This window comes from Peromyscus leucopus, chromosome 1 (genome assembly GCF_004664715.2).
Source record: "Peromyscus leucopus breed LL Stock chromosome 1, UCI_PerLeu_2.1, whole genome shotgun sequence".
NCBI classification, from domain to species: Eukaryota; Metazoa; Chordata; class Mammalia; order Rodentia; family Cricetidae; genus Peromyscus; species Peromyscus leucopus.
In genome coordinates this window covers 32,179,622-32,195,926 of record NC_051063.1, presented here as the reverse complement: position 1 = coordinate 32,195,926, position 16,305 = coordinate 32,179,622, and the positions used below count along the sequence as shown (strand labels likewise).

Sequence of the window (16,305 nt, the reverse complement as noted above, 5' to 3'; positions counted from 1 at the left end):
TTATGGGGGTAGTAATTGCACTATTGACAGAGTTTGTAAAGCAATAATTCATAACTTTGTGACATCAAAATAAAAATCTTAACCTTATGAAATTTCAGGCATTTCCTCTGGAAAACTCGGTGTGTACATGCTTTCATTTCTTCTTAGCCAGTTCACAATCATTTCTAAGGTTATTCATGGTCCCTGTACTTAAGAATATGTATTTATAGTATGACTAATATACAAAACAATGTTAGGTTCCTTTAAAATTTTAAAAACAGGAATACTATATGATCTACCCCACTTCTGGTTGTAATTCCAAAGAAAATGCCAGTGTGTTGAAGAGACAGCTAAACTCCCATGTCTATTAAAGCATTATTCACAGTAGCCAAAATATAGAATCAATCTAAATGTCTACTAATGGATGAATATATAAAACACACACACAATGAGAAAACTAGTCAGCTTAAAAAAGAAAAGAAAAAAGAAAAGTAAAGAAGGCCCATGATTTGTGGAGACAACGGTGAACCTGGAATGTATTATACTAAGAATCATAAGCCAGGCACTTAAAATCTAATACTCTATAACTTCAAGTTTACATTGACTATGAAAGTGTTGGGCTTAAAGAAGCAGAGAGTATAATGGTAGTGACCCAGGCTGGCAGAAGAGACAAACAATGGGAGATAATATATTTGAAAATTGCTGAGGGAGTAGATTTTTAAATATTCTCACCACCAAAAACCACTACATAGTTGGGTATGGTGATACATTACCAGAAACCCAGCACTTAGGAGGTGGGGTCAGGAGGATTAGCAGTTCAAGGCTAATCTCAGCATGAGACTAGCCTGGGCTGCACAAGGCTCTACCTTGAAATTAAAAATAAATAAACAAATGATTAAATAAGTAAGTAAATAAATGAATAAGAAGCCACATATGTGAGGCAAAAATGTGTATTATCCTGAAACACACATTTTCACAGTACTTCTGATATAGACTATGTGTGTGTGTGTGTGTGTGTGTGTGTGTGTGTGTGTGTATCTATGCCGGAGGGGTGGAGCTATGCTGGGCTTGAACCCAGGCCCTTGTAAATACTGGGCAAATGCTTTACCACTGAGCCACCAACATCCCAGCCCTCACACAGAAGCTTAATCAGCAGGGTCACATGTAAATGGCAGTAAGAACAGGAACTTAGTCCAAGTATGATATTCAGAAGTGAACAGGGTTATATAAGGCAACAGGAAAGGAGATCCCACACCTGAATGCTCACAGTTTTATAAAAAGTAGGACGGAATTACAGTTACACACATAGCCTCCATGTTTCTTGACATGTGACATTATAAGACTGTGCCAGCAAGAATGCCATCACCATATGTGGCCCCTCACTTACACCTCCAGAACTTTGAATAGATAGACCTCTTTTCCTTATAAAGTTAGCCTGCCTTGGGTATTTTGTTATAGTGACAAAAAGCTGATTATACTGCTTCAATAAAGGGTGATTTTGAGGATGGTGAAGGTGATGGAAAAGGAGAATGAAGGAGATAAAAAAGAAGTTATCTAAGTCAGAAGGCAGAGATTGTGGTTCCAATGTGAATTGTCCCCCACAGGGTCATGTGTTTAAACACTTGGTCCCAGCTGGTGGTGTTTTGGGGGAATGTTCTGAAGCCATGGGCACACAGGGCCTAGCTGTTAGATGTAAGCCACTGGAGAAGCCTTCAGATCTCCAGCCCAGCTTCATTCCACCACTGAGATTTCAACTTCCCGATCCTCCAAGATGGGAAGGAGCTGCGCCACCGATGCTGCCACCCTGGACTGAGCCCCTCCAGATAACACAACTTCTCCCCCGGGTACGTGGCACCTTCCGAAACTGTGAGCCTAACCAGCCCCTGTCTCTGTGAGTTGTGTCTGTTGGGCAGCTTTGTCATGGCAACAAGAAAAGCAATGGCTACGGTAGGCAATCTAAAAGTCTGCTGGACTTCCAAGCAGAGTATACAGTTGCACTTCATGACTGTGGCTACTGCATGGCTATTATTAGCAAATGTGGGGCAGTTTGGGTAACTGATGGTATCTGAGGCTTTTATTAAGCCTCAAGCAGGTAAAATATTATCACACAGGCCCTTCACGCCTGTTCAGCGATTAGGACAAAATAGAAATGCTAATTATGGGAACCAGAGCCATGAATGCTTATCTGGTGGCCTTCTGTTGCTGGAAACTGTTGGAAGCTTGGAGATTACATTAACTGATATGCCTCTTAAGTGCTCTACCTGGAGAAGCACAAAGATTCCTGATAAAGAGTGATTTCAAAGCGTTACTAGCGTTGGCCTAAAGATTTGTCAGGTGAGTTAGGGCACTGTATGGAGAAAAGCCCCAGGAGATGGCCGAGCTTAGTAGAGTGGTGTGATGGGATTTTCATGACAGAGACAGGGCTTGTGAGGCCCCCTGCTCATTCCTATGCTCATTCCTAGTTCCAGTGGTGACCAGTGCCAGCATCAAGGAGGAATACTACTTCCTACAGAGAACGAGGATTGAGGCCACAGGCCCGCCGCGTTCACACTGTCCCAGCTCTGTCTCAGATTTCCTGATTCTGAGCTGAACCCCTTCCCTCGGGCACAGGCTCTCACCTGCCTCTACCCTGTCTGCTGTCCCTCACCTGCCCTTTGCCACTCTCCTCTCCCTCAATGCCACAGTCCCCAGGCCACCTCTTTCTTCTGGAACCAGTCAGTCTAAGCTCATCTGGCTCAGGGCCTGTGTGTTTCTGGTTCCGCCTGCCAGGACCACGCCTTCTTGAGTGTTTATATTGCTGATTCATTCTTATTTTTAGCTCTCAGCTCCATTTGCACTTTCTGTCCCAGCCTTGTCATTTTATTCTATGTCATTCTACTTTATTTACAGCGCTTACCACTGTCTAAAATTAACCTGTCCTTTTCTTTTCCTGATCACTACCTTTCTTGCTCCTAGCAGAATGTAAGCCCGGGGAAGGCAGACTTCTGATAGGCGTTTGCTGTGCAGAAGGATGAGCAGCCACCCACGCTCACACTTGCTTGATGTGGGAGTGAGTGGCCAGCAGAGCTACCCCTTACTGAGCATTTACTCGGTGCCAGGCACATGGTGTAGGTTTCTGTAAATACAGTCTCACTCAGTTCTCCCCCAAGCCCTCCAAAGTAGGCACTCAGCATCCCCATTGAGTAGATGCTGATTTCATAGAGAGATTATGCAACTTCCCAATGTCACAGCTAATAAGAAACCAAAACTCTATTTGAACACCAGTATGATTGACTCCAACACTAATACTATAAGTTAGGAGTCAGTACATTATTTTTTAAATGAACCAGATAGTTAATATTTTGGGCTTTGCTAACCATATGGTCTCCATGACAACTGCTCAATCCTGATGTATGAAAGAGGCTACAGATAACACATAAGCAAATCAATGGGGCCATGTGCCAGCACAACTTTATTTACCAAGCAGGTGGTGGGCAGGAATTGTCCCGTGGGCTATGACTAATCATTCCCTTTTGAAGTCCTTATTCTATGTAATCCTGGAAAGAAACTAAAATGAATGAGTAGAAGAGGTTTGGGAGGTGTCTCAGTGGGCAATGTGCCATCTCAGCTTGTCACACAGTCATGACAACCTGAGTTCAGTCCCAGTATGCACAAACAAAGCGAGGCACAGTAACACACACCTGTAATCCTAGGGTTGGGAAGGTGGAGAGAGGACTCCTGGGGTGTGCCAGCCGGCCAGTCTAGCTGAATTGGTGAGCTCAAGTTTAGGGAGAAAACCATGTCTCAATCATCAAGGTGAAGAACAGTAGAGGAAAACACCTGACCTCAACGTTTAGCTTCCACTCAGCTATGCAAAAGCTCCTGCACACACACATGGCCACACACACACACACACACACACACACACACACACACACGAGAGAGAGAGAGAGAGAGAGAGAGAGAGAGAGAGAGAGAGAGAGAGAGAGAGAGAAAGAAAGAGAAAGAGAGAGAATGAATATAAGAAAAGCATTAAGCATGCGATCTCTGCAAGGTGAGTCTCTTCAAACAAGGAAGACAGCGGTCAGGTAAATGGTCAGTTGGGAAGGTTAAACAGAAGGCAGAATTCTGACAGGACTCAGGGCTGTGCCCAGCACTTGACCGTGGTCCTTACTATAGCGTAACCTTCCTTTAGGATCACAGTGGAGATTAACTCATGCACTTCCTTTGGCCAAGGTTTCATTCTTACTGTAATTAGACGTGATTTCACATGCCAACACTCTCAAACACCTGCATACACATCTACACCAGAAGTCGCACTGAAGGAAGGACTACATGAAGTAATCACGCTAAGTGCTGCCTCTCTCACCTGAGCCTGAGACAAGAAAACACTCTGGTCTTTCCCCAGCAAACAGACTTGGGGTGATGGATCACAGGCAGAGCGAGGCTCACAGCTCTGAGCCAGCCCAGAGGGATCTCTTGCCATCTCATTGAGTGTTGTGTGTGTTGAGTTGTTTGGCTCTCAACCCTGAGTATCAGCATTACAGCAAAGACCAGTTTGCCAGTCCCTTGGATCCGTGTTGAACTTTGAGTCGGTGAGAGCCAGGGACAAAGGATGTGTTTTTATAATGCTGGCTGTGCATACGCAACACAGCTGCAGTCTGGATTTTGAAGGGCCTGTCTTCCTTGGGCGCTCTGCTTTGAGAGGCAGTGCATTGATATATGAGATTGAGCGTGCACGTGCACATGTATGTATGAAGTATGTGTGGCATGCAGAAAGGGGGGTGGTGCTGGGGGAGAATGTGCAAATTTGTGTAGTGTGTGTGTGTGTGTGGTCTGTGATATGTGTGGGGGTATGTGTGTATGTGGTCTACATGTGTGTGAAATGTGTGGGATGCATCTGTGGTATGTGTGTGGTGTACATGTGTGCTATGTGTGGTGATATTTTGTGTCCCCCAATATATTGTGCACCCTAGTAAAGCTTATCTTAGGATCAGAGGAAAAAGCCAGCCATGTTCTTACCACTTGGAAATCCTCAGCCAAAGAGACCTACTTCTTGTATACCCACACTTATTTGCCTTTCTGTTCCGCATCTCTCTTCCTCTCTCCACCCAGCTACATCACTTCCTGTCTGTCTGTATATACCTCCAGACATGTTTAGTGCTGGGATTAAAGGCGTGTGTCACCACACCTGGCTCTGTTCCTAGTGTGGCCTTGAACTCACAGAGATCCATATGAATCTCTGGCTCCCAAATGCTGGGATTAAAGGCATGTGCTACCATTGCCTGTCTTCTATGTTTAATATAGTGGCTGGCTTTTTCCTCTGATCTCCAGATAAGTTCTATTGGAGTGCACAACATATTGGGGGACACAATATATCACCACAACTATGTACATAGATTTGTATGGTGGTGTGTACAATGTATGTATATTGTATGTATACTATATATATGTGGTGTGTATATGATATGAATGTGTGGTGTGTAGGTGATATGTGATGTGTGTGATGTGTATGGTGTGTATGTGTAGTATGTATGTGGTATGTGTAGTGTGTACATACTGTACATATGATATGTATGATGTATAAGTAGTATGGTGTGCGTGTGCGGTATATATGTGGTATATGGTGTGTATTGCTGTGGATATTGCTCTATATAAATAAAACACTGATGGCCAGTCACAAGGCAGGAAGTAGGTTGCCAGGCAGGAAGTAGGTGGGACAAGGAGAGAGGAGAATTCTGGGAAGCAGAAGGCTGAGGGAGGAGACACTGCAGCCACCACCAGGACAAGCCACATGTGAAGATGCTGGTAAAAGCCACGAGCCACGTGTCAAGGTATAGATTTATAGAAATGGGTTAATTTAAGATAAAAGAACAGTTAGCAAGAAGCCTGCCACGGCCATACAGTTTATAAGTGATATAAGCGTCTGATTGATTATTTTATAAGTGGATTGTGGGACTGAGGAGCTTGGGGAACCTGGAGAGAAGCCCTCCAGCAACAGTGTATAAGTGATGTGTATGTGGTATATGTAGTGTGTATATGTGATATGTATGGCTTGTGTGACTTTCACATGGTATGTGTGGTCTATATGTGTATTAGGCATATAGTATGTATCTGTAATGTAATGCGATATGTGTATGGTATGTGTAGTTATATATGTGGCATATCTATGTGGCATGTATGTGTGATGTTTATATGTGGGGGTGTGTATATGTCTGTGTATCTGTGTGTATGTGAGCATGTGATATGTAATACTTAGCCTCTTCTTCCTGCTAAGATGGAGAATTAGAACCCCTCCCCAGGGTAACCCTGTGTAATTAGAGACATAGTAGGGGAAGCAATCATTTTCCTGACCCAAGAAGTTATCCCACTAGCCACAGCTATGAAGCAAGATTTCCATAAACTACACATGGGTCTTAGTTTCATTTTCTTCAACTTTTGTACAGTTTTCTAAAAGTGGGTTTTCAATGTTTGAACAAGAAAGCAGCCTCATCAAGAGGGAACCAGTGTCTGCAAGAGATGCCAGCTCTGTTGTTAATCAGCACCGGTGCCTGGGAAACCTTCCCCAACTGTCCCTTTTCCAAACTGCTTTTCTTATCAGTAACAAGTCTGCCTCTTGCCTTTCCCCCACCAACTCCTGCGCTTTAACTGTGTTTGCCATTTCCTTCTACTGCAGGTAGTCGCCACTCTAGTGTCCTAGTTACTTTACTTTTCTATTCCTGTGATAAAACACCACGGCCAGTACAACTTGTACAAGAACGCGTTTAATCTGGTTTATGGTTTCAGCGGCTTCGAGTCCATGATGATGGAACAAAGGAACAGCTTAGAGCTTACACCTTGACCCTCAACCATGAGGCAAAAGAGATGGCTGGGAATCACAAGGATTTCCTGAAATCTCAAAGCCTGCCCCCAGTGACACACCTTCTCCAACAAGGCCACACCTCCTAATCCTTCCTAAAAAAGTTCCACCAAATGGGACCAAGTATTCAAACATGAGTCCATGGGGGCCATTCCCATTCAAACCACCACATTAATATAAAGATGTGGAGTTGGGTGGGTAGGGAGGTGAAGAGGTGGAGAGGATCTGGGAGGAGATGGAGAATGGGGGAAACATGGTCAGAATATATTGTATAAAAATAAACAAACAGGCCGGGTGTTGGTGGCACACACCCTTAATCCCAGCACTCGGGAGGCAGAGCCAGGTGGATCTCTGTGAGTTCGAGGCCAGCCTGGGCTACAGAGCAAGATCCAGGAAAGGTGCAAAGCTGCACAGAGAAACCCTGTCTCGAAAAACCAAAATAAATAAATAAACAAACAAACAAACAAAAAATAGTGCAGATTATTGACAGTGGATTTCTATTCAGTACTTGATACCAACAGGACCATGGTATCAACTGTGTGCTCTCTATATGTAATATTATTTCACAATTTTCCAAGCAAGGATGGACCCTACCATGAACTTCTCAGTTCTGATAGACAGTTGAGATTCTGGAAAGAGACCTGAGTTCCCCAAGATGAGCTGAGTAGCAGTTGGCCAGACCGGGGTTGGAATGAGAGCTAATTTTGTCAAGAACTGCTTTCTCCAGAAGGTCTCCAGATACCTCAATGGAGAGGAAAACACGGGCTCCCACTTCCTTACCCTGAAGTCCTTCTTACTCGGTCACCATGTCACTCCCCAAACCAGGGTTCCAGTCACCAATGAGCTTTCCCCAGAGGAGCTGACACAGCAGCCACCATGCTGTCAGGGCACAGCCTCTGCCTTGGTTACACTTTGAATTCAGAGGAGGTGGGAGCAGTTGGTGCCCCAGGAGGAAGAGATCTAGAAGTATCCATAGAAGGAGGACCCTTGTTCTTGGTCCCTTGTCATTTGCATGCATAAGCAAGCAGTGAGCATAAGTGAGCAGTGAGCAATGACTTCTGCAAGTCTGTACATCAGAGAATCTTCCTCAAAATTAAAAAACAATTCCTTCAAGGCCCTGGTCAACAATCTGGAAATACGCTCCTTCACACACAAGGCTCAAGGAAGGGGGCATGCTAAGAGCAGGAAGATAGGGAGAAGTGTTGTGAAATGTCCTCTGGACGTGGCATGCTGTTGTACACATACATCTGAGGTTACTTGTACAAGATGAAGCCAGTTAAAAGCTTCCAGCAGGAGCCAGGGGTGATGGAGCGCTCCTTTAATCCCAACACTCAGAAGGCAGAGGAAAGCAGATCTCTGTGAGTTCCAGGCCAACCAGAGATGCATAATGAGACCCTGACTCAAATTAATTAATTAATTGGTTAATTAAAATAGAATTCCAGCACTTAGCCAGGAGGAGCTCCCAAGGCCTTACCCTTCCCTGAAGAGCTACTGGCAGCTGCTGACTCTGGGGGAGGGGGCGGGGGAATGACTTTTCTTTGTGCAGGTTCCCAGAAGATGACCCCCGCACCCACCTACATATGGGTGACACTAACAGGACTCAGTGGCTTATAAATTATTTTGAAAAGACATGCAGTTGGTAGGGAAATAGTTGTGTTGAGGGGAGCAGAGGGGGAGGACATCAGAAGGAAGGAGTAGGGGTGAGTGTGATCGAGATACATTGCATAGATGTGTGAAGTTTTCAAAGACTAAAGATGCTAGAATTTCTTAACTACAAAAAGAGCAGGGCGGTGGTGGCGCACGCCTTTAATCCCAGCACTCGGGAGGCAGAGGCAGGTGGATCTTTGTGAGTTCGAGGCTAGCCTGGTCTACAGAGCAAGATCCAGGAAAGGTTCAAAGCTACACAGAGAAACCCTGTCTCGAAAAACCAAAAATAAATAAATAAATAAATAAATAAAATAAAATAAAATAAAAGACCGCCCTTGCTCCGCCACATGCCTGGTTGATGGGAACACCACTGATGCCTGCCCCGTGCTCTAGAAGACGACTGCCACGGAGAAGTACGCAGTGGGGGAAGCTGTCTAGGAAAGGAGCCCAGGGACGTCAACCACCTCATGTGAGTTCAAGTGGACAAGGCCTGTTGTTCACCAGTCTGGACAGCCCTGCAATAGGCATCCAAGGAAGGTTCCCGAAGACAGCAGCTCAAGACCAAGCAGCAACCCCACACCCACACTCACCTGCGGGTTGTTGCTGCGTCTTGCTCCCCACGCTCCACCCCTCCCTATGCTTAGGTTGCTGATTAGTCACAGCAATGAAGTCAGAGAAAACTTTTAATAGCTAAACGGGCAAGTTAAAAATAGTAGCAGTCAAGGGTCACATAGATTAAGGTAGAAACTTCCAGAAAGTAGTTGTCTCTGTCTCTAAAACAGGTTAGTCAGTTGTATTAGCATTCTCCGCAACAGGCCACACTCCTTTTCTTTTCTTTTCTTTTCTTTTGGCTACAGTACACGCAAGGAAGAGAGGTGGGCAGACAGCGAGAAGAGAGCGTCTATCGATATGATGCACGAGTCTGACTCTAGCCAGCTCTCGGTCCAAGCATGAGCCTTTTCCGTGCAGTTGAACATGGCTAAACCCACCTCACAGATGAACATCTGCACTGGGTGAGACCTGCTTATTTTAAACAACACATAACCCAGAAACATGCAACTGCAGCCCAATGACTTGGACACTACTACTGCAATTATTGGAATTTGAGCTGTCTGGTGGGTATTTTCTCTTTCCCCCAATCACTGGTGGGAGGGGGTTGCCAATGCTCTGGACCACACTGAAAACAGTGAGATAGCCAGATGCCTTCTGACTTCTTGTGTACCCAGAGCAGATCTAATGGCCCCACGATTCCCAGCCTCAGAGGAGCCTGCCTGCAGGCCAAGCTAGACCAGGGTACTGGTAGCTTTTACAGCAGTCTCTAAGCACATCTAAGAGGAAGTGACAACCTGGGTTAACACAACTCCTTTTATCTTGAAATACCAATGAAAAATTGAGCAGCCTGATAACACTGGGTACCAATGGCTTTTATTTCCATTGTAACTGCTGTCTGAGACAGATAATTCCCTTTTAGAATTTCATGAGTTTGGCCCAGAAAGCAGATACGCAAGGCATTAAACATACAGGAGCCCAGGGCACTAAGAACACAGTAGATTCTATTTAAGGGTCTGACTGCCTCAGCAAGCTGAGCATCTTAGGAAGTGTCCCTGCCACTCAGCCAGTCTGGAACCCAGACACTGTGAAATACACTCCAGGGGCTCTGCTTGGGTTTGGACATTGGTATTAGCCTTGGTGACAAGCAAGTAGTTTGTTGGACAAGACTTGCTGAGATACCATGATGTAGAGACAAAGCAGAACTAGGTTTTTAATTGTACACAACCATTGTATTAAACTAAACATCAAAACCTGCAATTAGAGGGAGTTGGGAACTGGGAGGTAGCTGTCCAGTGAAGTGTTTGCCACCTCATGTGGGAACCTGAGTTCTGTTGGCATCACCCAAGTCAAAAGCTGGGTGTGGTGGTGTGCACTTGGTGCCCCTAGGGTGGTAGAGACAGGTAGATCCCTGGATGGCACTCCCCAGCCAGGCTTGCCTAATTGGCAAGGCCTAGGTTCCAGTGAGAGACTCTGTCTCAGAAACCAGGTGGATACTGCCTGAGCGACAACATCTGAGGTTGTCCTCGGGTCTACACATGCACATCATCGTACATACACCTGCACACACTCTCGAGCACACACATACACCTTGCAATTTTTATCATTACTTCACTGCAGAAGTCATCTGCTGCCTATGTGGTTCTGTGAGTATTGAGGAGTCAGGAGAGATCCTTGGAGAAGCAGCTTAGCGGCTCAGCTAAGTCAGAAAATATACCAGGACAAAGGCAGAGAGAGGAGCAGGAGTCACAGGAGGGACAGGGCCACCCTGTGAACACACTGTGCCACACCACAGTCACATTTTGCACATTGCAATGTCCCATTCAGTTCCTGTTAATGACCTGTCCCCTCTTCTGGGCTGTGAATTGCTTAAGTGGGGTTGACTCTGCCTTGTTGCTGAATTCCAGGACTAAGTAGAGGTGGGTCAGGGATACTAGCTTACCTATGGAGTACTGAAGAAACAAAGTATTAAGGACCCAGAGTGGTGCTTAGCCGACCCATGGCACATTTCCTGTTATCTAAGGGTGGCTGCTGTGCTGCCTAGTATGGGGGACCCCATCCTGTTCAGCAGGCTCACCCTAGGTATCCGTGAACAAGATAATTACATGGGACTTAAGGGCGGTTTCCTGGGATTAAGACCACTGCAAAGTGCTTGCAGACTTGTAAACAAAATCACAGCACCCTCTGCAAGTCACTGTGGAGGCCCAGACAGGGGCAGTGCCGGGGGAGGGGCAGCCAGCCTTCTGCTATTGCCTGGTCCTCTGGTTTCCATTGTCCAGGCTAAAGTTCCCATTTTCCCAGGCCCCAGTTCTTCCAAGTTGCTCTTTGGAACTGATTCAAAATACACAGTGTTGCCAGCAGTGCTCAAGAGTTCCATCCATAGCAACCACCCCTCCTCTACAGAGAAGTCCAGTTTAAGGGTTCACAGGGAAACAGATGTCCTGGCCTTTCAAGACTCAGGTAGAGCAGTGTATGGGATTGGTGGTGGTGGTTTGTTTGTTCATCTTGGTTAGGTTGTTTGTTTGTTTGTTTTGTTTGGGGGGAGGGATTAACTGCCTTGGTTTGTGGCAGAACACTTCAAGTCCAATACACAGCTATGCCCCGTTTTGGGTGCAGACAAAGCAAAGCTTCCTAACCAAGTGCAATGAGGCAGCGGGATGGGTAGGGGCTCCTGCTGAGGCACCAGGGATGGTGACAGAGTGCTTCCATTATCACACCCAGCGTGACACCCAGAACCCCATTGCACATCTGAAATGCCGCCAGCAGCTGAAGAACTGGATGTCACTGATGTAGAGTGATCAGGTTTTGGGAACTGAATGTTGACAATGGACTCCGCCTTGTAATGGTACTGTCACTTCTTCTGAGTGGAGGGAGAGGCGTGGGGTTGCCTTGGAGTATAATGTGCTATCTGAACTGCCTTTGGAAATGCTCTTGGTGTAGTGTTTCTCTGAATAACATCTTTGCTCCTTTCTCAACGTCTGATCCTAGAGTGCCCCATCCAAAGAGGAGTTTTAAAACCCAGAATACAAGTGCAGAGTGTTCTGTGCCCTAAAACACAGTGCTGGTTCAGCCTCCCAGGAATTGTTCCCTTAGGGCATCTTTGGCTAAAACATCCAGGCCCCTGGGAGGTCCCTTTACACCTTGTGTCCAGAGCAATGGGTAAGGATTGATTCACAGATGGCTAAAGGCAGGAGTGAGGTCCCAGGTACGGAAAGGGAGAGATGGAGCGAGTTGGTATGCTGCCAGAGACCAAGGGGGCAGACTCTAGAAGGAAAGGCAGGGGGAAGCTAAAGAAGCTTCCTTCACTGTTGTTCAGGAGCCTGAGGCTAGCTGTCTCCTTTCATCGCTTACCCTTCCGACCGCCTCCCTAGCCACTGGCTTTGTCTGGAAAATATACCAACCAACTTCTATACTTGCTGTCTCTGGTGTCCTGGCCTGAGTTCATAAAAGATGGCGATGTGGGCACACGGTACTTGAGAGCAGGCCCAGTGGGCAGCTTTGGGAACACTCAGGGACAATCAAGGAGGAGACCAAGAGCCTGTCTCCAGATCTTCAGCTCCCAGCTTACCTCCAAGGCTCCTGTTCTCAGAACTCCCCCAGCACTCGGTAGGTTTATCACCAGGCTGTACCTGTGAGATTTGGTGTGAAGGGACACAGAATGCTACCCACAGGAGGGACACAGTTCCTGAGAAGGAGTAAAGAGGAAGTAGTTGTCACTGCCAGTGGGGAGAAGGAAGTAAATCCTGGCAAGGGACTTCCTGGAGATGAAGTGATCAGTCCCTCCTCCCAAAACAGCCTCTTCATCGCAGAAATGGAACAGAAACGTTCCAGAACGAGAGTCACATGGCTCTCTCTTGCCGTGTGCTTGGACATGGGTCAAAAACATCTGGGATGTCAGCACAAACAACTCAGTCTTAGAGACCACTCAGCCCAGCTTTCTCCTCTTGTTCACAGACCCTGAGCCCCAAAGTGAGCAGGTCCTTGGCCCATGCAGGGCCCCTGCTGCATGCCCCCTCAAGTGAGGCATGCAGATGCTGTGGTTTGCCAAGCAGCCTGGTCTTGACTGGCTCCCACTCCCTTCTGAGTCCAGTCCTTTGTCCTCTCCACGGGTGCAAATGGCCTGTTTATTTCTATGCTGCTTTTAATGTCTGATATCCCATTCAGCCTTAGCTGCTGTGAGGGCAACTGGTTTTTCTCTCTGCTCGGTTCCCTGTGCTGAAAACACAGTAAGTCCATCACATAATCTCTTTTCTCAAAGTCATTTCATGAACAAAATATTTTGCCCATTTTACAGATGGGAAAACTAAGGTTTAAATGCAAAGGAGGAACATAGGATTCAATTAGAGATATAAAAACAACCCTTTTTCCTTCCATGCTCTACTATGATTCTAGTAAGATTAAGTGAGAGGGGTCAGGCAGTCTATGGAAGCAGGAGGGTCCTAGTGGGGGAAGCAGATCTTGAGAGAGGGTGAAGCTCAGACCTCAAAGTGTTTCATTTGGAGGTCTGTACCTACTTAACCACCATGTCCACTCAGCCAGGCTCACAAGCTGACACAGAGTCAGCACTCACAGCTCACAGGCATGAAAGCATCTTACAGAGCATGTGGGACCCTGCCATGCTCCTGCTATTAGCTGTCACTCATGCGCTGTTTCTTCTCTCTACTCCACACTGTCACTGTGCTGTGAAAACACAGGACTCTGAAATCTCCATGTACTGAACAAACTTATACATGTCCTTGACTTGCAGTCTACTCATCCCTGAAATGGGTTGACACATTTCTTCCCCAGCTTGGTCTGAAGATGGAGTCGGTCAACGAAAAGAGCATGGGGAGGAGTATTGAGCAGGTAGAAGATGATTCTCCATCAGTGTGAGACATTGTGAAGGGTGAGAATGCTACGTGTCAGTAACTGTGCCGCTCCAGGGCCTGGCTGCCATGCTAAGCCTGCTCCCTGCCCGCACAAAGCTGTTGGTCTGGCATTGGCAATCAATCAGAAACTAGCAATCACAAGACAGCCTGGAATAGCCCAGGACACGAAGTCCATCGACTCCTGACTTGCTTGCAGAGAGAGTAGACACACTCATGAGACAGAAACTGACATAGTAGGCATTAACTTGACCAGACCCAGGATCGGGGGCAGAGTGAGGGTGCTTTTAAGCAGAAATTATTAAATGTGATGTAGTATGTGTATGGAGGGTCTCAGAGTTCAAAGACCATCCATTTAGCAAGACAGAGAAGAAAAAGAGTGAAGGAGAAGGCCAGAAGAGCAAGCAGAGCCCAGGTCAGCCAGGCCATAGGAAGGAGGAAATGTTCCCCAAACAGCAGAAAAGAATCAGGCAGGGAGGTTAGCCCTGCCGTGACTTATCCTCCACCCCTGTCAGTCATGCCCCCTAAGTGATGAAGAAGAGCATGAGCCACTCTGGTAAGCTCCTCAGACCTATGACTGTTGCTCCCAGAAAGGCCAGTGGGGCCCCCACAAATGCAGCTCCTGGGCAACCCACAGAGTAGAGAGCAAGGAGAGACCTCCATCTGTGTAGAAGCATACACAATGGAGCTATCCTCTCCTTCCACCACAGACAACAAAGTAGAGACGACCTAGATCCAAACATTTGAGAACTGCGACATCAGGAGAGGCACACCTGGGAATGAAGGTGGTGACCAAGAAAGGCTATCTGTATGGTTAGTCCCTAACCTATGATGTATGGGGCGGGGGACTTAAGGAACCCAAAGTATCTGGGCATGGTGACACAAGCTTTGAATCCCGGCACTTGGGAGGGGGAGGCAGGCAAGCAGATCTCTGTGAGTCTGAGGCCAGCTGGGGATGCATAGTAAGACCCTGTCTCAAAGAAAAACACACAAAAAAATCCAAAGTAGCATGAAAGAATGCTTTCCCACTCAACCACTAAAACAAAATGGCTTGCTTTGTTTTAATCTTTCCTCCTCAGCCGCCTCCAGGTCTGACCTAACGATGATGTCCTTTCACTGTCTCTCATCCACCCTGGAGCCCAGCTCTCATCTGCAGAAGTGTCCATCACAGAGCTCTCTACCAGATGCCAGCTCAGAAAACCTCATTGTGTTGAGAATACGATGGCATCAGAACAGTTAGAGCACATCCAACACAGATCTCAGTCCAACTGGGAAACTAACTTGGACGTGAAGTGCTTGGCTCAGAGTTTCTCCTTTATTCTTTTATTTTGCCGGAATATGGATACAAGGACTTGGAGTCTTATCCCTCAACCGCACATTTGAAGGTCATGTCCCATTTGCAAATCAGATTTATGTTTCAAGTGAATGCAATTGTTTTTTTCTCTGAGCCAGGGTGACAGATGGCAGATGTCTAAAGAGTATGCAGACCTCAAGAAGAATTGCTTGGGGTGCAAACAAGCAAACTCATGAAACAGCTGTATTACAAATACCCCTGCACATCACCCAAGCTGCAAACACCTTCTGCCCAAGAGTGTCGCTTTTCAGAAAAGTGCCATGATTCTCAGCTCTCTCTTCTTAGACTTGCTTCTTCCGCCTTCATCTACTCATTCTGTGTTCCACTTCATTTCTTTCCCAGATCCAACCTATCCCCATGTCTAAAGCCATTGTACCCTGAGAAATTGGTCCCCACGTTCCCAGTTGCTCAAGTACCTGTATCCTTGATGTGGTGTCTGAGGAATTATTTCCAGTCAGTTGACTAGCAAAGCTGTCCCGGACAGCTTCGGAAGACAGCCTCGAGCGTGGGTGATGTAAAAGCTCCTCCAGGGGCCTATGTGTATGATTGGAGGCCGGAGGTCTTTGGGTGCACTGCAGTAACCCCAGAAAAGCACCACAGGCAGCAGCAGCAAACACTCCCAGGATGGTTTTGCAACGGCAGAGGAGGAAAGAGAAGGCTCTTTCATCAAATAATAACTAGCTGGAGATAAGGCCTGCTAGGCTGAGCTTAATCAGCCAATCGCAAGCTTGAGAGCATGAGAAGAGGCAGACCCAGGCTTCTGGAGCCAGTTTTAGGGCTTGTTATAATTTAATGATGCTGCACGGGGGTGGGGTGGGGGTTGGGGTGTCTTCTTGGCTTTGCCTGGTGGGGATTTTCTAACCATGGAGCAAAGCTCTGTGCTCAATAGCCCATTCTCTATGGGGGGCAGCTGCTCTGAGTATCACAGGGGTCACATGGAGCTCTAGGCTCCCAGCCTGGCTGTGTCTGCTTTGCCAAGAGTTCTTTCCCACTGCCTCTCGGGAGCTGGGAAAGAGACCTGAGTGGAGCTGAGCAATGTAGGGGTCAACAGAGGGCAAGCATGTCTGACACTG

General features: G+C 46.7%; 1 protein-coding gene across 2 annotated transcripts in view; it reads right to left on the bottom strand.

The window, feature by feature from the left end:
- Gpam (glycerol-3-phosphate acyltransferase, mitochondrial) overlaps nt 1-15,959 on the bottom strand; it is a 60,319-nt gene extending 44,360 nt beyond the window's left edge. For both annotated transcript variants that reach the window (XM_028875075.2, XM_037206082.1), the window contains exon 1: nt 15,649-15,959. The gene's annotated coding sequence lies outside the window, so the exon portion shown is untranslated. The remainder of the gene's footprint in view (nt 1-15,648) is intronic.
- Nucleotides 15,960-16,305: the final 346 nt, after the last annotated feature.